At 44.1% G+C, this 25,307-nt stretch overlaps 2 protein-coding genes across 7 annotated transcripts in view; both read right to left on the bottom strand.

Moving 5' to 3' along the window:
* Nucleotides 1-6,651, bottom strand: part of Ptpn20 (protein tyrosine phosphatase non-receptor type 20) — an 84,834-nt gene extending 78,183 nt beyond the window's left edge. For 4 of the 6 annotated variants that reach the window (XM_036198789.1, XM_036198794.1, XM_036198792.1 and 1 more), the window contains exon 1: nucleotides 6,561-6,619. The gene's annotated coding sequence lies outside the window, so the exon portion shown is untranslated. The other 2 variants (XM_036198790.1, XM_036198791.1) reach the window with 2 other exon arrangements.
* Nucleotides 6,652-24,421: 17,770 nt separating this feature from the next.
* Nucleotides 24,422-25,307, bottom strand: part of Frmpd2 (FERM and PDZ domain containing 2) — an 87,069-nt gene continuing 86,183 nt past the window's right edge. Inside the window, 1 exon segment of the mRNA XM_036199502.1 lies at nucleotides 24,422-25,307. This exon segment is cut by the window's right edge and continues 115 nt beyond it. The gene's annotated coding sequence lies outside the window, so the exon portion shown is untranslated.

Below are 25,307 nucleotides of genomic sequence, written 5' to 3'. Positions count from 1 at the left end.
TAAAAAATAATAAATAAATAAACAAACATATTTAAGTGGATAAAGGGCTTCCACAAAGTTAAGTCATTATTCTGATCCCCATCCCCCCAAAAAAACATTAAAAATCTTATGCTGAGATACTGGAGAGATGGCTTAGTGGTTAAGAACACTAGCTGCTCTCGCAGAGGACCCAGGTTCAGTTCCTAGCACCAACATGGTGGCTCACAGCCATTTGTAATTCCAGTTCCAAGGAATCCAACATCCTCTTCTTACCTCCATGGGTACCAGGCATGAGATGCACATACATATATGGATCATACACATAAAATAAATAAATAAATCTAATTTTAAAAGTCTTATGTTGGAATACAAGATTGAAGTTAAAAAAAGAAATCAAAACTAAAGTCCTCAAATTAGGGGTAGTTAAAAAAAATTCATTTCTACATAACTGTCATCTCAAATCAGGGACAAAGGAAACAATGAATTATTTTAATTGAATATAAATAAAGATGGAACATCAAAAAACTTTAGGCACACAACTGAAATCATCTTCTAAATGTACAGTACTGGATATTTCTATTGGGAAATAACAATCGCAAGTTGATGGCTGTGTTGTGGCCTAAGAAATTTTTAAAAGAAATGAAGCTTAAAGAATGAAATAAAGCACAGAGATCAATAACAAAGCTGAAAAAATAAAAGAAATACCAATAATTTCAGAAATATGTATAAAAAAAAAATCAAGAAAACTCTTATCTTCTAGACCAGCACTGCCCAGAAGAGCCTTGTATGATGGTAAAAGCATCCTGTAACTGCACAGTCCAAAACAGTAACTGCTTTTGACTACTGATCACTTAAAATGGGAGCAGTGTGACTGAGACATTTCATTTTTAATTCAATGTAAATCAACTTACACCTGAATAGCCGTGCGGCTGGTGGCAACCTTAGGATAAAGATTGTACTACATACTCAAGTAAAAATGGTGAGGAGGGTCACAGAAGGGAGAGGGGTGAGGAAAATGAGGGAGAGTGAGGGAACAAATAAACCAGAAAGGAGATGATCACCTCAGTGTAATCTAGACAATCACACAGATTAAGACAGCTTTGTCCCAGATCTATAACACAGATAGCAAGGACTCTTTCCAGGAACACACAGAGTCCTGAAGATCCCTCTTGAGAACGGACACACTGACCCTGTACAGGCTCTGGGAAGAGTAATGAGCCCCAGCACACAATCTCATAGAAATCAACTCAACACTATCAAACCTTGAGAAGGGTAACAATTTACACCAAATGGCCCACAAAGTGAAAGAGGAAACAATAACAATTGATTTTATGAGACCACCATCAACCTTGATATCAAAATCAAAGGCATATCTTTACTAGCTAGTATCAATGAAGAATATAGATGTAAAAAAGTATTAAACAAAATAACACCAAATATATTGCTCTATTTTTTTTTTGTTTTCTTTAATTTCCTTTATAAGCATTTTACCACTGATTTCTGAATACAGACCTCACGTCTTGGGTCCTTGCTAAAGTCACTATTTCTAATAGCATTTTATAGATTCCTTGGAATTTCCTATATAATCATGTCCACAAATACATTTGCATGTCTTTTTAAAAATCTGTATACTTTTATATTTTTTTCACCTTTTTGCATTACCAAAAACTTATATTAGCATTAGGCCCTTCATAATTTTTCATTCTTCCCCCTCCTCAAGCCAGCACAAGTCTGTACTGTGTAAAAGCAATTTCATCATCCCATTTCCAAAAGACAACATTTCACTCTGAGTTCTAGAGTATCTGCAATATGTATTACCTACTGCATCTATTTTCAACATACTTTGTACATTTGATAACACACACACACACACACACACACACACACACACAATGCTAAGTCCTAGACCAGGACTGGGAAAAGACACTTTAAAAATGTCTACTGAAAACGACTTGTACCCTGTATATGTAGACTCTTATGACTCAGAAAATATTTTAGCAAGCACATAACCAAAGAGATACAGATGGCAAATACATACATAGAAAACACTTGTCACAGTTGGTCAACAGAAAGATGAAGAAAAATTTCATGAGATCCCACTGCACGTCACTGAATAGCCACATTACAAAGTAGCTCTAGAGAGGATGGAAAGCAAGTGCAACTCTTGATGCACTGCTGCTGAGATCACTAATCATTGTCCTTCTTTTTATCTGTGTGTGGGGTGTGTGTGTGTGTGTGTGTGTGTGTGTGTGTGTGTGTGTGTGTGTAGGCCAGAGGTCAGCACCGCGTGTCTTCCTCGATCACTTCCACCTTAGTCCCCTGAAGCTCACCTGAATGACTAGCCGGAGAGCCTCAGGGATCCTCCTGTCTCCACCTCCCCAGCTCTGGGGTTCCAGATACCACATGCAGCTTGTTATTTAGGTGCTGCGGATCTAACTCAGGTCCTCATACTTGCACAGCAAGCTCTTGACTGACTGAGCCATCTCTCCATCTCCACTGCTTTGTTTTTCTTGAAAGCACTTTCATTACTTTGAAATTTCCTCATATATGAAAATCCTTTTATTTAGAGTCTACGTCCCTCAATGTAAATTTATAATGCTGTGACTTGGTCTTTCTTGTCACCATTGTGTCACCCAGTACAAAGAGTGTCTAGTACAAAGTAGACACTTAATTCATTTTTACTAAAAGGCAAGAAGGTGGAGAAAATGAGAGACTAGGAGTGACTGTATGGAGGCAGGGAACCTAGCAGGACAATAAGGCAGTATAAATAGAATTAAGCCATTACAAAAGTGCACAGTAGACTGGCAAATGGCTCAGTGGGTAAAGATGCATGTCCATCAAATCTGGCCACCTAAGTTCAATTCTCAGAACCCGGGTAAAGGTGAAAGGAGACAACTGGTCCCACAAAATTGTCCTTTGGCATCCACACATGTGCCATGGCATGTGCAATATAACTCCCCACAATAAAAATAAATAAAAAGCTTTCATGCACATCCTGACTGCCTGTCTCATGTGCATACTAGAATTAGCTGAAGAATTTTGCAAAATGCCAATGCCTGGCCACCCCAGAATAACAAAATCAGTATCTGTGAGAATGAGATCCCAACACTGGTTTTTTATAAAGTTTTCTCAGGTTACCCCAGGGTGAGCTGCAATTTGAGAAGCACTGAAGAAATCAATCTAGACTTGTAACCATCTATATCTAGACATAAAAATATATACAAGTTAACTTAACCCTCTTTCAGCCTCAGAATAGTCATCTAAATTATGGAAGGAATATACAATCTCCCAGAGTTGCTGTAAGACTGAGATTATACATAAAGTTCCTGATAAATGTTAATTCTCTTTCCCAGGGTGAGCCTGATAAATCTCCATTACTAAGTGTGAGAAATGCCAATTTAATCATCAATTCCCATTTTCAGTCATTTGATTATTAGATTGAATATTTGTGTTGAGGAGTCCAGAAATGCTATTTTTTTTACTTTCCTAATAATATGCCACCTGAAGCTATGCCTCTTTTTAAGTTCTTCCTATGGAAGGAAATGTGGCTAACTATGGCAGTGATCTTCAAACCCAGCAGCACAGGAGACTCACCAGAGGACATTTTAAAAGTACCAATGTCTAGACCCTACCTGAGCCAATTAAATCTGAATTCCTGGAAGTGGCACCAGACCACTGATAGTTTTTTAAAAGCTGATTAAAAGGTGGTTCTGAAACAGAATGAGAGCTGAAAAGTACTGGCTTGTGCACTAATGAGATCCCAAACGAATTGCACATCTAAGCCATTCATGGAATATTTAAAAATGGATGGATTCCAGAACCTTACTATGACTTACTGATTCCAAATCTGTGAAAATGCAGCACATCATTCTGCAAATGTTAACCCAGCTCTCACTATAGACTCCTGGGTCACGACTTGACAGCATACATTTGCTCTCCCTGTCACTGTGTGTCAGCAAAGATCATCTGGAATTTCCCTGGCTCCAATGCTAAGCCTGGTCAGTTGCTTCCAATCAGTAACAACTGCATCCAATCATAGTAACCCTCTCGCCTTATAGATTTTTTTCTAGTCTCTTATGTGGCACCAAACAGCCTACATCATTTACCATGTACTGTACCCAGCACTGGCCATATATGTCACTGATCTTTCTAACCAAGTATCTTCAATGGTCTGCCAGTTTGGGACCAAAAAACTGGACTCACTCCTGAAGCCCTTTGTGGCAGGCAATGCCAGCACTAAAAAAACTACACCCCATTCATGACCTGAATAAATCCAGATGAAGTTATTTTTTAAGCAAACTCATATCTATTTAGTTTCCCCATGCAGACAATACAGCCATAAAAAAGTAAGCAAGCCCCAAGGCAGAAGAAATAATACAGTGCCTAGACTCTAACTAAACACAATGGCTAGATGATTTTAATGGAACTAATCAACCAGTAAAAATACTTCTCTAGTGTCAGCACATTAACGCCTTTGATCCTTACAATAACCTCAGCAGGCAACTACTATTATTATTCCCACACCATGAATAAGAAAAAAGAAAGAAACACAGTAAATGAGTTGCACAAAGTCACATAAAAAGGCAGTATAAGATACAGCTTATCTGGCTTTGGAGTCAAATATTTTTACCCACTGAAGTTATGGAGAGTTATGGCCAAGCAGCTGAAAAAAGATATAGCTAAATTCTACAACAAAGCCAGGAACTGGAGCTCACTCAATGTCAGCCATTATTATATTTGTATTTAATACAGCCTAAGTAGCCAGGAGGGATAATAGCCTATTAAACTGAATTTTCCCATTGGTCATATTAGAGCTGTACATTTTGTAACTATGGGTAAATTAAATCCAGTAGGAAATATAGTAATAAAATTTTTTTCACAAAAACTTAATAATTGTCACTGTGACAAACTCCCAACCCATCCAGGGTAACAGTTCCAAAACTCAAGCAGCCGAGTCACCAAGCCAGATGACCATAACCACATCAAGCCCAGATGTCTAAGGCAGCTGCAAATGTCAGCTGAATCAGGTCTCACTGAAGAATGCACCAAAGGAGAAGATCCTATTCAGTGGTAAGCACCACCCTCTTAGGCACATTTGTAAAAACAGAAAAAGAGAACAAAATAAGAATTCAAACAGAGGTTATATTATAATGTGCCTGGCAATAAATTGGATACTTTTCATGAATCTAATTAATTTAATCTTTGTAAAACCTTCCCAGTGTTGAATGCACCTACCGAAAAATCATAAGACCATACTGGCTGGCCTTACAAATGTACGACTACAAACAGGCCTTAACCCAGTGGCAATCTCCTTTCCCACTCTTCAGGACTAGGTCACAGAGTTCTCCAGCACTGCTTTATCCTCTCCCACACTGCCCTGACTGCCGACAGACACACCTTCCTCTGTTACCAACACGATCTGCACCTGTTGCCTCAATTCCCCTTAGTATCTTAGTTGTCAAAAACATTTGGGGGTGAATTTTGTTTCCATTTGGCCTTGGTTTTTAGTTTGGGGTTGTTTTGAGGCAGGCTAGCCTGAAACAATCTTATCTCAGCCTCCCTCACAAACATCTTACAGAGTAGCATCCAACACAGTGCCCACCAGCTTTCCCCTCATTTATTTGATGCCCCCTCTTCGTTATGGAACTGTCCATTTCACTCAGTTCCTTAGATATAAGGTAACGGCTACAAAGGGAGGGTAACTCTAGCCCAAACACCCTCCAGGGCTGCAGAACCAAACTTACACTGGCCCATTTGACTTCGAATTAAATTTGATGTCAATTTAAAAATCCACTAGGTGATTTATACTGTGTTTTGTCACAACAAAAATCTACTTGGTGTCTGATAGATGGTTTGGAACAAATGAATATAATATGAAAAAACAACATGGTGGGTGCAGAGTTCACTGTACAGCTCTTCCCAAGTACACTATTTGTGCGCTGTACACAAAGGTATCTAAACCCAACATCAAAAACAACCTCCAAACAGAAAACCTACTCCTCTCACCCAGCTTTCCTGGACTCGGGGCCAACCTTGACTGGGTACCTCCCACTTGGAATATGAGGCGGGGAACCTTGCTCACTTCTTTCCTCCACGCCCAGCTTCTAGAACAGTGCGGCCCCCCGGGCGGGCACACGGGAGACTTTGCCCAACAGTTTCTGGTTCATTGGTGTTCTCTCTAGACACCCCAACCTTCGCTGGCTCTTGAGTGCCCATGGCACCCCAGGCCTCCAAACCTCCCTGGTCAGCAAAGCCAGGTCTCAGAGGCCCGGAGCGGCTTGTCACCAAACCCATCAGAAGCATGATCCTCAACCGCACCCCCAAACCTTCCCCCAGCACACAGCCAGGGGCGGCAGGCCCGGCCCCCACCCGTCACCCGTCACCCGTCGCCCGAGGCTAGCCCGAGGCCCGCCCCCGCTCCGCCCCCTCGGTCAGGCTCCCTCCACAGACCAGGGGGCCCTGGGAGTCCAGCCCGTGCTCCAGGCCTCTGCGCACCCATAGCTCCTTCTCTTCCCTGCGAGGCAGGAGAAGGATGCCCCCTCATGCCTGAGCGCCACCTGACCTGGCCGACCTCTCCTCACCTGGGCCTGTCGGCCCGCGGCCCCAACCGCCTACCGGGAGGTTCGCGCCAGACCTCGACGCCTCCAGTCCCGGAGACCCGCCACGAGCCTGCGCACTGACTGCAGTCTTAGCTGGGCCAGTGTAGGCCTGGTCGGAGCGGGCGGCGTTCCCCGCCCCCTGCTGGTCGTTCTAGGTACTGCAGCGCCCACTGGGGCACCCGCGGTTAGTTCCCTTGGCGTTGCCTGTAGCCTATGTTGTGTATTTTATTTCCCTCAGGCCAAGCTCATAAAGCCAAATGTTGTGTGAAGCATCCCCACCTTCTGTGGGAGTAGTCTCTAAGCCGCCTACTGAGTCCCATGATGGGGAGTCCCTTTATATTTAAGATCAAAGCAAGGCAGACAGATTAATGCAAAAGAAGTCCCTAGTCTTTGCCAGAAGAGGAAGCCAATTGATTACATCAGTTGAGACCGTTTCAGCTAGAGTGGTCATATTAGAGGAACTCAAGGAGTAGACATTGCCTGAAAATGTGAAGCCAGAACCCTTCTGTCTTGACGAGTATGTCCGTCCATTTGGTCCAGTCAGTTCCCTTGAAAATATGACAAGATGTGTGTGCTGCATTTAGCCCCAGCTTTTCATGCTTGTCCAAGAGGAAAGCCACACGTCTGAGCTGCTGTGTCGCTCAGTAGCAAGAGCTAACCTTTGTCCTGGTACAGAGCAGTGAGTTTCCGGGCTGCAGGGCTGGGAGATATCCTCTCTTCACTGACCTTTCTAAACCTGTGTTTCACCAGTAGTGAGAAGCATCTTGAACGCCCTACCATAAGCAAAGTGATGACTTTGCTTCCAGAGAACAGGTCCCCCCTAGAAACTTTAGGACTTTTGTTTCAGTTTTTAAAAACAAGGCAGAATTGTATGGGTGTTTGTTGAGACGTCAGACAGAAGCACTCAGCCCCAGTGCCCGGCCGTTGGTCCTGCTGAATGTAGAACTGGATCCCCTCTAGAACCAGACAGTGATCCCAAAGCAGAGGCCAAAACCTGGTTACTAAGGTCCCCCTTTTCAGTGACAGAACTTAACCTCACGGCTTCCCGCCGCATTTCCACACCCTTGCTCCCCACTGCAGACATGGTTCTTGTCTGCCAGCCCAGGTCTCAGCTTTGCCTGTCTGGGTTCATTCTTCCACATCCCCTTTCAACCTGACAGACAAATGTCTCTGCTGATCTTTGGCCTGCTGTTCCTCAGATATATACCCTATTATTTTTGGTGCTATAAAAAAAAATACCCAAGGCTGAGTACAGTAGACTCCATCCATGGGAATACTTAACAAGAACCACCATAGATGCCTGAAATCATAGAAGTTACCAGACCCATATATACTCTTCTTTCTACATACACATAAATATTACAAAGCTTAATTTATAAATGAAACACAGTAAGACATAGTTGACAATATTCATAGTGAAGTAGAAAAATTGTAAAAATTTATTGTAAGACTATCACCATCAATACTCTTACACTCTATGGCTATTATTAAATAAGTGTTATTAGAACTGAGATATCATGGCAGTCATTCTGAAAACCAAGAAGGCTATTATTTGGCCTTGGGTGGGCAGCATAGACTGCATGGATATGCTAGACAAAGGAATGATTCATGGTGCAGGCACATACAGTAGGAGAGGTTGAGCTTCTACCATACTGAGAATTTTAATGCTAAACCTATACATTATTTGGGGAGATTTTTTCATTAATTTTTTTACTACAGTTGATCACAGGTAACTAAAACCTTAAAATGAAATCAAAACTGTAGATAATGGGGCATTTCTAAAACTTATAAAGAATGCCAATTATTTCTTACAGTTCTAGAAAATGGGAAGTCCAAAATCAGGGAGCCAGGACCTGGCAAGGACCTTTGTGCTGTGTCTTCCAGAAAGGATAAGCACTGTTTCATTATCCGGCAGAAGACAAAAAGATAAAGAAGGGAAGGGGCAACCGCTATGCATTTTATAGTGCCGTCAATCCTACCCATGAGGGCAGAGTTCCAAGACCCAATGGCACTCAGATTCCAGCATGAGGGTTCGTATTTTAAGGGATTTTGGTGTGTTGGTTGGTTGGTGGGTGGGTGGGTGGGTTGGTGGGTGGTTCGGTTGCTTGTTTGCTTGGGGGGTAAATTGGTTGGTTAGTTGGTGGGTCAGTAGTGGGTGGGTGGGTGGGTTGGTTGGTGGGTAGGTTGATTAGTTGGTTGCTTGCTTGGTTGCTTGGTGGGTGGGTGGGCTGATTGGTTGGATGGTTGGTGGGTGGGTTTGCTGGTTGGTTGATGGTTGGTTGGTGGGTTAGTTTGTGGGTAGGTTGGTGTGTGTGCTGGTTGTTGGTTGGTTGGTTGGTGGGTTTGTTGGTTAGTGGTTGGTTGGTTGTTTGGTGGGTGGTTGGGTGAGTTGGTGGGTTTGTTGGTTAGTGGTTGGTTGGTTGTTTGGTTGGTTGGTGAGTGTGTCAGTGGGTTTATTGGTTGGTGGGTTAGTTGGTGGGTGGGTTAGTGTGTATGCTGGTTGTTGTTTGGTTGGTTGGTTGGTGGATGGGTAGGTGGGTTGGTGGGTTTGTTGGTTAGTAGTTGGTTGGTTGGTTGGTTGGTTGGTTGGTTGGTAAGTGTGTCAGTGGGTTTATTGGTTGGTGGGTTGGTTGGGAACAAATATTCAAACAATAACAGTAGGGAAGTTGAGCTAGAAGACAGCAGTGACCAGGCCAGGGAGGCAGCACTGACTCTGTAATCTCACAGACTTTTCCATCCCTGTCCCTAATCTGTGTACTTAGAATCCCTTTTGGGTGATGGCCTCTAAGGAGTAGGCAATATCTACTGTCTGCTGAGGAGGTATTTAGCCTCTCATTCCAAGCTATGGGTTAGAAAGCACCCTAGTGAGTACCAAGAGCCAGTACCTCAGGATCCTAAGTTATTTTTATTTTGCCTTTAAAATATTTTATTTAATATTCACACAGGCATATAATTATGAATCTACTCCATTTCCCTCCCCAGCAATTTCTCCTTTATTCTTTCCATCACTTTTCCTTTCCAACTTTGTGTACCCACTCTTATTTCCGAGTCCATTCAGTGCTGCTTGTATGTACATGGGTGTAGAACCATATACTGGGAGCATGAGCCTTCTCCGAGGGTCCCCATCCTTGAAGAAAACTGACTGCACCCCCAAGGCAACCATAAGTTGCTAATAGCTCCTTCCTGGGTCTCATCTCACTTGGCTGACGTGATCTTGTGCAGATCTGGCACATTCAGTCACAACCTCTGTGATTTTAGGTTCACACCTGCACTGTCGTATCCAGAAACCCCTGTTTTGCTATTGGAATCTGTTTCTTCCTACTCTTAGAATCTTTCAGCACTCCCTTCCTGGAGGATCCCTAAGCCTTGGTGGCCTGGAGAATGATGTCCCATTTAGAACTGAGCACTCTGCAGTCTCTTATTCTCTGCATGTGACCAGTTGTGGGTCTCTGTATTGTCATCTACTACAGTAAGGACTTTCTCTGATGAGGACTGAGAGATGCACACTAATCTATGGTTATAAAGATCAGAATTCAAGAATCGGTTTATTACTTTGTCCATTCAGCAGGTTAATAGAATTAGTTTCAGATTGGATTTAAAGCCTGTATCACAAGATGAAACCCCATGTCTGGTACCATTAACTGGGCCAAAAGTCCAAAAGAAGTAACTGGCAAAGTTACTTCTCCATAGTCTCCAAGGCCCAGGCTTAAGCGCAAGTTCGGAGCTTTCCATCAAGACTTGGAGCCTGGAAAAGCAGATTAAAAAAAAAAAAAAAAAAACACACAGAGGATCAAGAGTTTGTAGCCAAGCTGGAGAGGTTGCTCAGTTGGTAAAGTACATGCCATAAAAGTGTGAAGACCTGAGCTCAGATCCCCAGAACCCAAGTGAAAATTTGGGCACAGTGGCACATGCCTATAACACTAACACTAGGAGAGGGCTGTGGATACCGATAGATCCCTGAAGTTCATTCCATCCAGCCTCACCCAATAGATAAGCTTCATGTTTAGTGAGAGACCTGGTCTCAAAAATACATACATACATACATACATGTGGAGAATGATTGCCATCTACATCTGCCTTCTATATGTGTGCACACAGGTTCACAAAAAGCCACACACACTAGAAACCCACATTAACAATCACATACAATATATACCACACACACCTCACAATACAACATACACACAGGCCCAGAGAAGAAGAAGGAGACAGAGAGAGAGAGAGAGTTCAAGGTTGACTAGGCTATATAATGAATTCCAGACCTGTCAAAGGAGAAGAAAAAGAAAATCAGTGATAGAAACAGAAAAATCCCTTGAGTGACTTTCCCCTCCACAGCACCCCTGCTGCAGGCCTCTGCTTGGCTGCTCGGTTTATTTTGGGATGGAATTTTTCACAGCCAGAATTAAATATGAGTTGATGAGAACCATGAGCTTGAAAGAAGCTGTGTGGCCTCTGTGTGCTGCTTTCTTTCTCCCCGACTTTGAGACACTTGCCATAAAAGACTCTATAAAAATAAATTGAGCAAAGCCCAATCCCAATAAATGTCCCAGTGGAGGCTGAAAACCATTTTATTTCAAGAGCTTCAGAAGGACATGCACTTACTTCGTAATAAATGCCCAGTCCCTGAGCCTGACAGATGGCAGATACCCCACAAATATAAAATGATTGTTCCATTAGGTGGCTGCTAACTCATCTACAGCTTAGATGTACCCATTGCCCTGCAAGTGACACCTTGGGGAGAGAGGCTGCAGGCTTTGCCTCATGATAGCTGCTAAGTGGACATGAGGGCCTGCCACAAACTCTTGCACATCCATGCTCAGTTCTACTTCTTAACTATAAAATAATGGTGTAGCAGGAAGCTCAGTGTGGACTGCCAGCTTCTAAGAGACAGGCTGGACTCGGAGCCTTTGGTCCTAGGTGTCACTACTTGGTCAATGCCAAGTCTTGAGCTTTGTAGAAGAAATACAGATGTTGCCGTGTTATTGTATCTCATTCATTGAACTTAATAGAGTGCAACTTCTTTGTGTTCTTTCAATGTCGTTCACACTTGCCCTGGTGTCTTCTTTCACTGGGCTCTCACGTGTGAAATCTTGGGCCGGTCCACAAGGAGAAGCACCCAGACCAGTCCCACCTCAGTGTAAGGCTCACTCTGGCTTACCTAATTGCTGGTCCCCATTCTGTATTCCTGCCAGGACAGAGGGAGCATTAATGTCTTCTCCTTTCTCACCCAGCTTTACACACATGCCCCACCCACCAGACTCAAGCTCTGGCACCTCTGCAGTTGGCCTTTTCAGCAAGGAACTGTCCAGGCAGGTAGGTTGAGCTGAGTGAAAGATGCTTGTTGTTTCTCAGAGATTTCCCATCTAACTTCACAGCCTGTGTGATGGCACCTGACCTCCACCCACTGTGGTAATTAACCCTTGCAGAGTTGTCCCCATGAGATCTCCAGCACCCACTGCAGGGAAGGACTCCTACATATTGGCTCAGAAGCTCAGTTGTGACGATATTTTATTTGTGTTCCGACAAGTAAAGCTTGCCTGGAGATCAGAGTGTGGAGCTAAGCCACTAGTTAGCCATAGAGGCCAGGCAGTGGTGGCACACACCTTTAATCCTGGAACTTGTGATCTCATGCCTTTGCCCCCAGTACTTGGGAGGCACACAGGCCTTTAACCCCAGCACTAGGGAGATTGAGACAGGGAGTGATATGGCTGAGCTGAGAAAGGAATATAAGGCAGGAGACTGGAACTCAAGCCCCCTTTCAGGCTGAGAACTCGTAGAGGTAAGAACTAGTGGCTGGATGTTCTGATTCTCTGATCTTTCAGTTTTACCCTGATAGCTGGCTCCAGGTTTTTATTATAAGACCAATTAGGATTTGAGCTAGCCAGGTATACCCATGCAGGAAGGAGGATGGCAGGATGCTGAAAAAGCCGATCCCAGACTTGCTTATGCCCACTGAGAATGCACAGGACTGGTGTTGAGAGTGGAGTCAGAAAGAGATTTGCAGCCTGTTGATCTTGAACAATCTTTTATCAAAGGGGAGCGTCATCGGATCAGTCAAGAATGACTATAATAAAACGGAGCAGAGGATCTGCAGCTTCCATCATTTCCTCTGATAGCCCTCAGCTGTGTCTGCTTATCCACACACCCATCCTCTCCTACTGTTGCTCTCCCAGTTTATCAGTGTATGTAGCACCTCTGTCTCTAGAGTCATTTCTACACAGTCTCTGGTAGAGAAAGCCATAGCTTATATTGCTTTGAGGTCTTAGCAACTGCATCCTCTGCAAAAGAGTACAGTACCAATCTCAGCTTAATAAAAATCAATGTCCTTCTGTGATCCTCTATATCTTGAGAAATCTCAAATTCTATGTGAGCAAAACCAAACATGGCCAAATAGATTATCCTCAATAGTCCCTGCATTAGTCAGCTTGCTGCTGCTGTAACAAAATAGCTGAGATTATCAGCTTTAAAAAAGAGGAAATGATTGAGTCTGTATGATAATGAGTATTCAGAAACAGGTAATTCCTGGGGGGGTGCTCACCAACCTAAGACAGAGCGCCTGTGTGGCCTGGACAGGTGTCTCCATGACGGGTAAGGTGACCTGCTGACGTCCCATGAATCCTAAGTCAGAAGCTCATTTTTTAGTAAAAGGGGTGGGGACCTGTATAACCCTGACCCCCGTTTTGGGTAACTGTTGCCTTGCTTGCTGACCTTGACCTTGATATTCTCCCTATGCTAATTCCCAGCGAGATTCCACCCTCCAGAATGCTTAAGGGAAGTTCCTTGTCTGTGTATCCTGCATATTGAGCATTAACAGCTTAGATGCAAGATTGTAAAACATCTGCCCTCCAGGGTTCTCCCATTGTGCTATAAGCTTGTATTTAAGACTGCCTCCCTCCTTCAATAAAGGGCATTCGGCATTAAAAAAAAAAAAAAAAAAAAAGCAAAGAAAGGAAGTGATGTCATGGGCCTATAAGGATGCTGGACTAAAGTCTATCAAATTGTGCAAACAGAAAAATTGTATACTATGTGAATTATCTGTCAATAAAGATCTTATATTTTTAAAAAAGAGGAAATGTTTATTTAGACTCTCAGTTTGAATGGTGTCAGACTATTGTCATTTGGTCTGGTTGCATGTGGGCCTGTCTTCCTTGAGCTAATTGTTTCCCTACCCCATAGACCAGATTAATCTCTCCAACACGAATTCTCTAGCAAACATAACTGAGAAGCCTAGCCTCTCCACCCACAATCAACCCAGCCCTTTGCTCCCCTCTACCTCAACTTGCCACCATCTCAAGCCTGACATGCCAAGTCCTATAATACACTCTTCTCATTCAAGGTCTGTCTCTCTGACAGGGTTAATCTTTCTTTGGAGGTTCCAAAGATATTTATTGTTTAGATGGTGGTTTCTGTACCATCATTCTGGCACCAGTCCTTCTGATTATGATGCTATCTCATGTGTTTGCATTTGATCTCCTCCCTAGGAAGCAGGACCCCCATAGAGAATCCACATGCACATTCATCTCCAGCCTCATGGCCTAGATATGTAGTGAGTGCTCAATAAATATATATCAAGATGAAATGGAGCACATAGATACAACTTTTCCAATATTCTTTTGGTTCCTTGTTGTCTCTGTGGTTGTATTCTGCAGAGGAGCTCATGTAACTAGGGGAAAGAAATGCTTTAGATTATTTTAATTTGTTAAAAACTACTACAAGTACCACAGTGAAGGCTCTATGCAGGCAGGCTGGTGAGCAGTCGAGGGCAACTCAGATGCAGTTGGCCTCTGAGGCTTTCTGTCTTTGCTCTCGCTCTATAGATCTGTAGCTTTCTGTATAACCCATTCTGACAGTATGCGGGGCAGCCTTGGAACAGTTAAAGCAGAGGTGGGAATCCCACCTTTTTTTAATTAAACTTTTTTGTTTTGAAATGGTTGTATTTTCACAAGCTATTAAAAGAAACAATACAGAGAATACTCTCTACCCAGTTTGCCCAAATGGTAGCGTCTTGCAAAACTGGGACAATACCATAATCATGACAGTAATCAGTCTGTCTTGATCAGGTCTCTGATTTTTTTATTCATGTGCTGAATTCCAAATTCACTGTACTAAAAATTAATATTACAGGGTAGTTATATCATCCTGGGGCTAATGCCTCTATCTCATAACACGCTCTCTCCCACAGTACCTACTCTCCTCTCTGTCCTCCTTAACTTCTCATCTAACCAACTTTTATACAACTTTGCCATTTTAAAAATGTTATGCAATGCCAGCACAATGGTGTATCAGAGCTGGTGAGAGTGCCAAAGACTGGTCTAACTTCAGGCCCAAGCCAGAGAGGGAGCCCACACCTGACACTGCCTAGATGGCCAGGATCTGGAAGCTGGACGGCTCTGAGATCTAGGGTAGGACCAAACACAACTAACAACAACAACAAAAAGCTGATGAAATAATTCCTAATAATATTCTGCTGTACTCATAGATCGATGCCTAGCCAAATCATCATCAGAGAGGCTTCCTCCTGCAACTCATGGGAGTAGAGACAGAGACCCACAGCCAAACATTAGGCAGAGCTCAGGGAACCCCACAGGAGTGGGGGAGGAAGGACTGTAGGGGTCAGCGAGGATGGAGGCCCCCTGAGAACATGACCCACAGAATCGACTAAGCAGGGCTCCTAGGGGCTCACAGAGTCTGCGTGAGTCTGTTCTAGGTCCCCTGCACACATGCTGTGGTTTTTTAGCTGGGGTGTTGTGTGAGCCTCCTAAAAATGACAGTTGGAGGTGTCTCTGACTCTTTCGCCTGTTCACGGGATCTGTTTTCTCCTACTAGGTTGCCTTGTCCAGCCTTGATAGGAGGGCTTGTGCCTAGTCTCATTGTATCTTGTTCTGTCATGTTCAGTTGATATTAACTGCTCTTTTCTCAAGGGAAATGGAAGAGCAGTGGATTGGGGGGGGGGGCGGGGGCTAGAGGAAGGGGAGTTTGCAGTCAGGATGTATTGTATGAGAGAAAAATATTTTTTTAAAAAAGGAGGGAAAAAAGAATGTTGTACAAATGGAGTCAGGTTTGTGCTGTCTTTTGGACTGCTTTTTTCTTAGTGTAATTCTTTGGAGTTCCACCCTACCTGGTTGTATGTGTTAATGGCCCACTTTTTATATGAATTATTGCCCCTTGTTTAGCCATTCATTTGTTGAAAGACATTTGGCTTTTTCTGGTTCAGTGCTATTACAAATAAAGTCACAATGAATATTTGTATAAACATAAACTTTCATTTCTCTGGGGTAAACTTGCAGTGTTCAACTTCTTGATCTTGTGGTTAATTGTGTGTTTCTGGATCAGATGTGCTAGTTTACATTCTCAGCAGCAGCATAGAGACAGTGCAGTCTTCCCACATTCTCACTGGCCTTAGGTATTGTCTGCATGACTTTACTTTACCGTGTAGAGACATGTAAAGATATTGTAACTTTAGTTTACATTTCCCTGGTGGCTCATGAAATTCAGCATCTTTGGATTGTTTATATGAATCTGTATAACATCTGCAGAGAAATGTCTACTAAAAATTTATGTCAATTTTCTTTTTGGATTTCTTTTCTGCTGTTGAGCTTTGAGAGTTCTATTTATATACTAGGTATTAGTTCTTTGTTGGATTTATAGCTACCTTCTTTCATTTTGAAGTTTGTCTTCAATCCTTTTACCAAAGTCGTTACAGGGGAAAAAAAGTCAATTGTTTCATTTATGAATCATCAAGTCTAATATTTCTTTGTCTAATCATAAGTTGCAAAAATTTTTTTCCTTTTCTAAAATTCTTACCTGTTGCAAGCTGCAAGAATATATTATAGAGATTCATCTATATATAATAAAGCTATAACTAGAAAGATCAAGGAAGCTTTTCTAGAGGGAAGCCATTATCAAGAAATATTTGGTGTTATTCAGCTTTTAATATTCAGCTGTTTCTTACTATGAATTTCTTGTGTGCTCATATACTACTAGGCCATATGGCAAACAGTTTGAGCTTCTCAGACCTTTTGCTGATCTACTAGGTAACACCCCTAGAGAGCCTAGGAAACAGACAGGTGGACTCTAGATGCATAGCTTTGTTTCTTGTGCAAATGGAGCTCAGACTTTCCTTCCCCAGGACAAATGACATTCCAGAGCATTCGACTCAGAACAAAGGGGTTTTTTGCATATCCAGGTGCAAGTGAAAGAGGGGCAGAATCCTGGGCCAAGCAGAGCTGCATGGCTGGAGGAGAGAGGAGGAAGGCAGAGTGTTTACAGAGACTGGCTCAGGCCGAGGAACAAGGAGCAAGGGAAATTTTGCAGACTGTAGGTGGATTTGAATCAGGTCAGGAGAGCAGAAGAGGGAGGAAAGATGGAGGACAAAGGACAGGGGATGAAGATGAGCTCGAAAGCACAAGAGCTTAGTTATTAGAGGACTGAAAAAGAAGGCCCAGAGAGGAACTGATTTTCAGGACAGAACTGAAGCTGTATAGACAGAATTTTGTCTCAGAGAAATAAAATAAATGGACAAAAGAGCGTGGTGGTCATAGATTTTTTTCCCTCAGATACCCCCCCACGCAGGACATAGCATCTTCCCCAGGAGTCTGGGAAGGATTTTCTCAGGGCACGCCCCTGGGAAAATTCCAATACTTAACCCTTTTACAGTTACATTTACATCTATTACTTGTTTTATACAAAGTGTGAGGTTTAGACAATTGTTCATTGCTATCCCCATACTATTTATTAAAAAATATTCTTTCTCTATTGAATTTCTTCTGTACTTCTATCGAAAAACCAATTGAGGGTGTGTATGTGAACATATTTCTGGGTTCTGCATTCTGTTGCATGGTTCTGATTATATCTACATCACTATATAGCAAGCTTTAATTTGGGGTACAGTGATTTCTTCCACCTTATTTTCTTTTTAAAAGACACTTTATGTATTCTAGAGCTTGCACCTTTAATGTAAATTTCAGAATACATTTTCTTCATATAATTATATTATGGACATAAAACAGAATTTTGATTGCAGAATCGAGTTCTACAGCTCCAAATTATTGTGCCAGGATTATGATAGGAACTGCAGTAGACATACAAATAATTTGGGGAGACCTTGATATCTTCACTGCTTTGAATTAGTTAGCCAACTTTACGTTGCATTTAGGGCTATATATGCATATATTTCAGCAACATCCAGCATATATGAGAGCTTGAAATTTTTGGGCAAGGAATGAGGATGAGGGGGTTGAGAAGTCACTGAGAAACCTCAGCGATTCTGAGTCAGTTGTCCCCAAAGCTGGCAATATAGACAATAATCTGCTGAGCCAGGTATGGACCTTTGGCGTCATCCAGCTCTGGTGATTCAGAATTTCTAAGGGTAAGGCCAGTGAGTCTGTGTCTTTGGACCCCCAAGCATCGGCAAGTTTGAAAGTGTGTAGGTGTGTGCTGAGTGCCAGGGCTCACTCACAAATTCATAGGACTGAACCACTCCTTCTCATACTTCCCCTGGCATCAAGTGAGGGGCAGCTGCAATCCAGCCCTTGAGACAAGTTAACGTGTTTTCATGAGAAGTGACTCAGCATGGACATTGTGCCTGAGGAGAGAGCATCCTGTCCTGCAGGGAGGAAGACGGTGTTTACTTGGTTGTGTATCTGCCCATTTCTAGTCCAAGTAGGGAAAGAAGCAACCAGAGTTCAGATGATTGAAAAATGTTGTTATTTAGTCATTTTATTTCATAGTTAATTAGTTCTCCAAACTTGAAGGCTACAAAACCGTGCAGCAACATGCAAAGCCATAAGAATCTGAAACAAGATGATTCAAATTACTGAAAAATTAGTTTCCATAAGCAGTAGAACAAGCCATGACCTTCAATAAACATAAACTCTCATCATATTATTAGGCTGTCTTCATTTCCCTGATGTGAGACCTTGTCTCTGCTATATGGTCCCCATTACACAGTGTTATACCAATGGCTTATGTACACTGCGGTCCACCAGGTCTATTTCTTTTTAGTACTTGCTAATTCTACAAGTTTTAATTTTTTATTGTGGCATCTACATCTCAACATCAAGAAACATTAGCTCTGCTTTAGTTTATTTTTCATATAATGAAAATCAAGCATTAAGATCAAAAGGGAAAAATTATTTTAAAAGAATACATGACTAAAGCTAAAAGGAAGACATAGAAAAACCAAAACAGAAGAATATAGAGTTATTTCCCCTGTGGCCTTCGAGCCAAGCCTCTTGGCAGATCCTGTCCAGTACACTGGGGCACTTTGATAAGCACAGAGTCCTTTGACCAATGAGGACCCAACGGTGCAAACCGGAATATGGCATCATATATCTTGGAAAATGGTGTGCCCATTTGGCAACCAGAATTTTCCCCTGCCCTAGTTTACCTTACTTAAGAAATAAGTTCCCAGCTCCTCTCATGAGCGGAACCCCACCCCATACACACAAAGATTTGCTTGATTTAAAGCCCAGAACCGAAGAGGAATTCATGGCTACTAATGATGATTAGCCTCAGAAATATCAGGCACCAGCTCTTAGAAGTTAGCACTTAACAACTGGGCAGGAATCCATCCCAGCCCATCCCCCTGGAGATGCTTCTTTCATGGTAGCAGAGAAAGTAGGTACATTCTCTGGACCAAAGTCAGCTGAGGGATCTTCCACCAAAAGGATGCCCACGCAAGACCTTCAGGTTCTGTCCCAGGAGATGCCTCACTCAGTGTGTTCACCTAAGAGAGTAAGCAGCTGTTAGTAGGGGCTCGTTGTGTGGCCAGAAACCTCTCTCAATCACACAATTCAACCCTGTTCTTAGAATCCCCCGAACTGTGGTTTGGTGATTTTATTTTTACTGGTTTTTGTTATTGTTTTGACTTCACAATAAAAAAAAAAAAAAAGCTTGTTTTTTGGTTGTTGTTGTTGTTTTGTTTTGTTTTTTAAGTTGTGAACAAGCATGTTCCTACCCAGCCAGTGCCATGGCAGACTGAGCAGGATAGAGATCCACATGCAGGCCCACCCCAGGCTTCAAGGAGAAAACAGGCCTGCCCAGCACCATAAGGCACCAGGCAGATGGGGCACTGTTATAATGAGAAAATGTACAGTGTATTATTGGAGAGAGAGACAGACAAACAGACAGACAGAGACAGACAGAGTGGTTCATTTCCCGCAGACAGAGGCATATCCTAAGAAGTGAAAGCAGCGAGGAGCGGGCTGAAGTGGGTGGCTTGATTGTCACTCAGTGACATGGTGATATCTCAGCCCGGGCTGCTGCCAGGGCCCACACCTAGGTTCATGGCCCTGACGCAGCCAAGGTCTGTGTTCATGTTTGATGTCCTTGATATCACCAAAGGCTCAGAGGATAGGGCTGTTCAGAGTTGGTCCGACTTCCTCACTGGCTGCAACACTAGAGAGAAGTGGTCCTGCCGCTCACTGGCTGAAGCACTCAGGAGAGAGGGTCCTACACCTCCCCTGGGCAGCACAGCAGAGCTGACACTGTTAGGAGGGGCATAAGCGAGCTGACCCTGAGGGTATGAGTTTGGGAGAGCAGGTCACACCCCTCTCATCTGCTATGTGGTAGCATGGGTGAGGAAAAGATGTCCTCCCCCGATCCCCCTACCACCTCAAGAAGCAGGCAAGGGAGCTGACCCCTTTACCTGCTGCAACACTCAGGAAAGCAGGCCCTCATCTTGTCTGGGCAGCACAGCAGAGCTGACCCTGTTGACAAGGACACAGGTGAGCTGGGCCCAAAAACCTGAGTGTGGAAGACCTGGCCCCATCCCTCATCTGCCATATGGTGACACAGGATAGAAAGAGATGCCTTCCTCCAGCCCCATCAACATCTGGGGCGGGTGGGAGAACTGACCCTCTTGCCCCTCACCAGTTGTAACACTAGGGAAAGCAGGCCCTGCACCTTCCCTGGACACCACAATAGAGCCAACCCTGTTGGTAGAGGTGAGCCAGCCCTGAAGTTGTGAGTGTGGGAGAGCTGTCCCCATTACTCGTCTGTCAGTCAGTGGTGTGGGCAGGGAGAGATAGATACCCCTCTTATCCCTCACCCCTCACTGCCTGTAACAGATGAGGGAGCTGACGCTCCCCACTACCAGCTGCAGCACTCAGGACAGTGGGCCCTGTTTCTTGCCTGGGCAGTACAGTAAAGCTGATCCTGATGGCAGAGGTGTGGGTAAGCTATCCCTGAAGTTGTGAGCATGGGAGAGCTGTCCCCATTACTCATCTGTCATGTGAGGCATTGGGCAGGGGAGAGATGCCCTCTCTCCCATAGCATCTGAGGCAAGTGGGAGAGCTGGCCCTGAGGTCATAAGAGCAGGAAAGATGCCCCTGCCCCCCACCAGCTGCAACACTAAGGAAAGCAGGCCCTGCACCTTCTCTGGACAGCACAATAGAGTCAACCCTGTTGGCAGAGGTGTGGTTGAGCCAGTCCCAAAGTTGTGAATAAGGGACAGGTGACCTGATTACTCATCTGTCATATGGCAGCATGGGCAGGGGAGAGCGCCCCCCTCCAGGTGGGAGAGCTGTCCCTGAGGTCATAAGAGCAGGAGAGCTGTCCCTGCCCCTCATCAGCTGCAGAACTCGGAATGTGGCCACTACACCTCGATGAGACAACACAGTAGAGCTGACCCTGAAGGTGTAGGTGTGGGAGGACTGCCCCTGAGAGTGTGAAAGCAGGAGAACTGGCCCCACTGCCGGCTTATCCTTGCAAGGAGTGAACTAGCCAGGGCAGTGCTGGAGAGCTCACTCCGGTGGTGAAGACAGGGGAGAGCTATCGGGCTAATCAACCACGCAACTACACAGGCCCAGAACAGGGTTAAGTGTTGACAACCCCAACATCCACCCCATCTGTGATCTGCTGCAGGGGGAGGAGGGGATCCTGCAGATCAAGGAATACAGGATCTCCACAACACAGAGCAGCAACGGGATGTCCAGGCAGAGTGCCAGTGAGGGCCCAGTGTCGATAATGTAGCAGAGACCAGGGGCCTCGAAACAAACCAATGATTCTTTTTGATGAATGCCTGCACATAAAGATGTTTGAATAAAGGGGTTTATTGCATGAATAAAATAATAAATAAATAAATAAATAAATAAATAAATAAATAAATAAATAAATAAAATTTTTGTGTTCCTGAGACCTTTAAAAAAAAGTTGTCCTCATGCTACCTGATGGAAGGATGTGTGTGTTGTAGACTCATGTGGAAAGATGAATTCTATGAAAATGTGAAAATGCATCAAAAGCTGATCCTGACAATTGTAAGTATGCCACACAAGTGTGTGATCCTGGACAAATTAAATAAAACAACTAAGCCTATTGATAGAAAAGAAATAAGAATACCACAAAGATTGATTAAATTTATTTATAGAAAGGTTTATAGGAAATACCTTTTTTTAAAAGATTTTTTTAAGTTGTGTGTGTATGTGTGTGTGTGTGTGTGTGTGTATGTGTGTGCCACCTGTGTGCTTTAGAAACCAGTGTGAAATCCCTAGGAACTAGATTACAGGTGGTTGTGAGCAGCCTGATGTAGGTGCTGGGAATGAATTGGATCTTCTGAAAGTGCTCTCAACTGTGGATTCATCTCTCCAGCATCACAAAATAATTTTTAGTATCATTTATGTCTAAAGAAAGCAAACACAATTTTGACTATGGCTATAAAGGATGCACTACTCCACCATAAGCAAAGCCCTCTTTGTATCCCTCCCTCCCAACTTCTGGGACAAACGAGAATAATATGCAGAAGTTCTTAACCTGGATGACTTGACCCTTTAGAGAATTTGAGAGATGTTCATGGTGCTTTTTCCAAAAGAATCACACTGTCTATGGGTGGGTAGCCCTGGTGCTCTGAAGTATATGTGTGAACCACAGAGCCTAGGCCCAAGCTGGCACCATGAGCATTCAACACCTGACTGCCACCCTCTATCAGCAGAGGGTGAGACATGTTCATGCCAGCTACACAGCTATCTGTATAGCTGAGGGCCAACCAGGTCATCTATTCCACCCTCCACCATAGATGAGTACTTCTCCCTGCCCCATCCTGACGTCAGGGCCCAAACCTGTCTGCTGTCCTCTGTCTATGTGGAAAAACAACAGAATTGGGTACATCATCCCCCTGAAGTCTATGAAGACAACAGCTCGTTGTTTCCAAGAGCACATTATACATTTGGTATTGTCACCTCAGCCTTTCAATGACAGCCTCAGGCAGGCTTCATTGCCTCCTGCAGTGAATGGTGGTACCACCGGAATGGCCTTCCTCACTGTCTCCTTGTCCAGGCAGCCTGGTGCTGTGGCTCTCAGTGGAGCGTTTCACATGCACATTGACTTGGAGTTCTTAGTTGATCCCTATGGGTGTCTGTAGATTACTCAGCCTTCTTTCAGCTCTCCTGACACAGGGAGCTCAACTAGAACTGTGCTCTTCACATATCAACATCACCATGCTGGCTTCACAGTTCTGCAATCTATATGTGCCTTCCCTCCATGTCAGGATGTCAGATTCCCTACAAATATATGTAAGCTGCCCCTGAAGCCTCAGAATCCTCCTAGTAATGTGCTGGCTAGTTCAGGGAAGAATGGGACTCTTAGCATCATATTTGAATCTCAAACACCCATCTTGCCTGCCATTGTCCTTTGAGGGTCCAGTTCAGGCACCTGTGGTGGCAGAACATCCTTTTATACAGCCAGGAAAGTGGCTGGGACGCAGTGGGATCAAAGTGAGCAGTGTAGTTTTAACTGTACCAGAATTTTCCTAAGTGAATGCCTGGTAGCTTTCAGTGCATCTTGGAAATAGGCTGATAGGAAAGTTTCATGAATATTCTGCATTTGTTTTGGTTTGGTTTGTTTGTTTGTTTGTTTACATTGGAGCTATACACATGGTAGAACATTACAAAGGTATTGATTGCTTACCCACCTGTAGAAACTTAACCTCCCCTGCTCCCAGTCTGACAGTTTATGTTGTAATTATTCTTTCCTTATCTTTGGTGCACGCTCTGCCCCAGCCTTAAGCCCCATTCCCAGATTCGGGGGAAGGAGCTTGAATTGATACTCTGATTTTGTTCAGATAGGGCCTCGTGTATCCCAGGCTGGCCTTGGACTTTTTATGTAGCTAAGGATGCCCTTGCTTTTCTGATTCTCCTGTCTTTGTTTCCCAGATTACAAAATTACCATGTGTGCCACCATGCCTGATGTTCTGATGTGTACATATGCACCACGGCTCTATAAGCAGCCTCCAGTAACATGACGCCTGGACTATTCTCTGAAGCATACTGAGCTCAGGGGCAGCCAGGTGCAGACAAGACTGAAACTAACCCTTGACGAGCTGATCTCCAAAGAGCTAAACCTGGGGAGAGAAGGTGTGTCCACGCATGCGCTGGAGGCAGCCGAGTAGGCACTCAGCCTGTGGGCAGAGGAGCAGGGAGAGAAAGGCTTGAACTCTGCCTCTGGGCTTTAGTCACTGTAGAGCCCTGGAGAAGCCTCTGATGTAGCATATGAAACAGTCCCCAGTTTGTAAGGTGGTCATTATGGAAAAAGGACCCCAGTAAGCACTCAGCAGAAACGGCTTCCAGATGATACCCATGGGGACCATCACTCCAGCCTCAGTGAGCTCTGCAAAGCCTCATCCCACACGGAGTGTGATACCCACCTGAGGGTGCCATCCGTAGCCACAGGCTCCTCCAGATCCTCCCAGTCACTCCCACTCCCATGGCATCCTTCCGGAAGTGAGGACTCTGCGAGAGCACCCCAGGAACAAAACTGCGGCAGAGGAATAGTCTCCGAATCGGCCTCTAGACATTCTTCACAGGGCAGCTGGCCTGAGTTGAGGGTCAGGTATTCTTCCTCATCCGAGGTGAGGGAAGAGGTTTCATGTAGAAAACATGTGTCCAATCCAGGACTAAAAAACAGAAACTTGGGTGTCGTGTAGCCTCCACCAGAAATCCCTGGCCCCCCTTCTCCTTGCCTCTCAAAATCCTCATCCTAGTTCATCACCTAAGACTCGGCCAGGTTCAAACAGCTCTTGCCCAGAGGATGCCCAGGGCATTAGGAAGCAAACGGCACATAATATGGTCCCTGAACTGGTGAAACTCTCAAGCTAATGAGAACAAGAGCAGCGCAGAAATAGTTCAGCGCGAGCAGCAAGCAGAGACAGTTCAGCCTTGAAACCTAGGAGCCCATGGGGAGCTGCTGGAAGGAAGGCTCAGCAGTGCAGGCAAAGCTGTGAGCTGGGGTCAGTTCTGGAACCTGCTTTGTACACTGAGACCCTGGATAGGTTTACTGCTTGTCTGCAATCTTTGTTTTTGTTTTGTTTTGTTTTGTTTTAACTGAAACACTGAAAGGTTGAGAAACTGTTAGGATTGTTAGAATGTTTTAATTAAATGATTGCTATACATTATACGCCTTCCAGGACTCCTGGCATGGGGTGAGTTTGCCATCAGTGAGATGGTGTTATTTTGACGCTGATGGTTTGAACTATTTCAGCAGCCAGATTAGAGGGAAAAGCCTCTAGGGCTAGCTAGGAGCAACCTTCAAAGCGCTCTGTGCAAACATCGGGTCCTTTTCTGAGCACTGATAGTCTCTGTTTAGATAGGCAGCCTGCTGGAGTGACATTTAGTCCCCATGCCAAAAGAAGGACACAGGAGGCAGAGGACCGGTGAGACTCATTATCTGGCGATGCACACACAGATGTGAGAGAGAGATTCAGCCTTCTAGGGAGGGCCCAGGACAGCCACACGTGCC

This window comes from Onychomys torridus, chromosome 9, assembly GCF_903995425.1.
Source record: "Onychomys torridus chromosome 9, mOncTor1.1, whole genome shotgun sequence".
NCBI lineage: Eukaryota > Metazoa > Chordata > Mammalia > Rodentia > Cricetidae > Onychomys > Onychomys torridus.
This window is presented reverse-complemented; position numbering and strand designations above follow the sequence as displayed.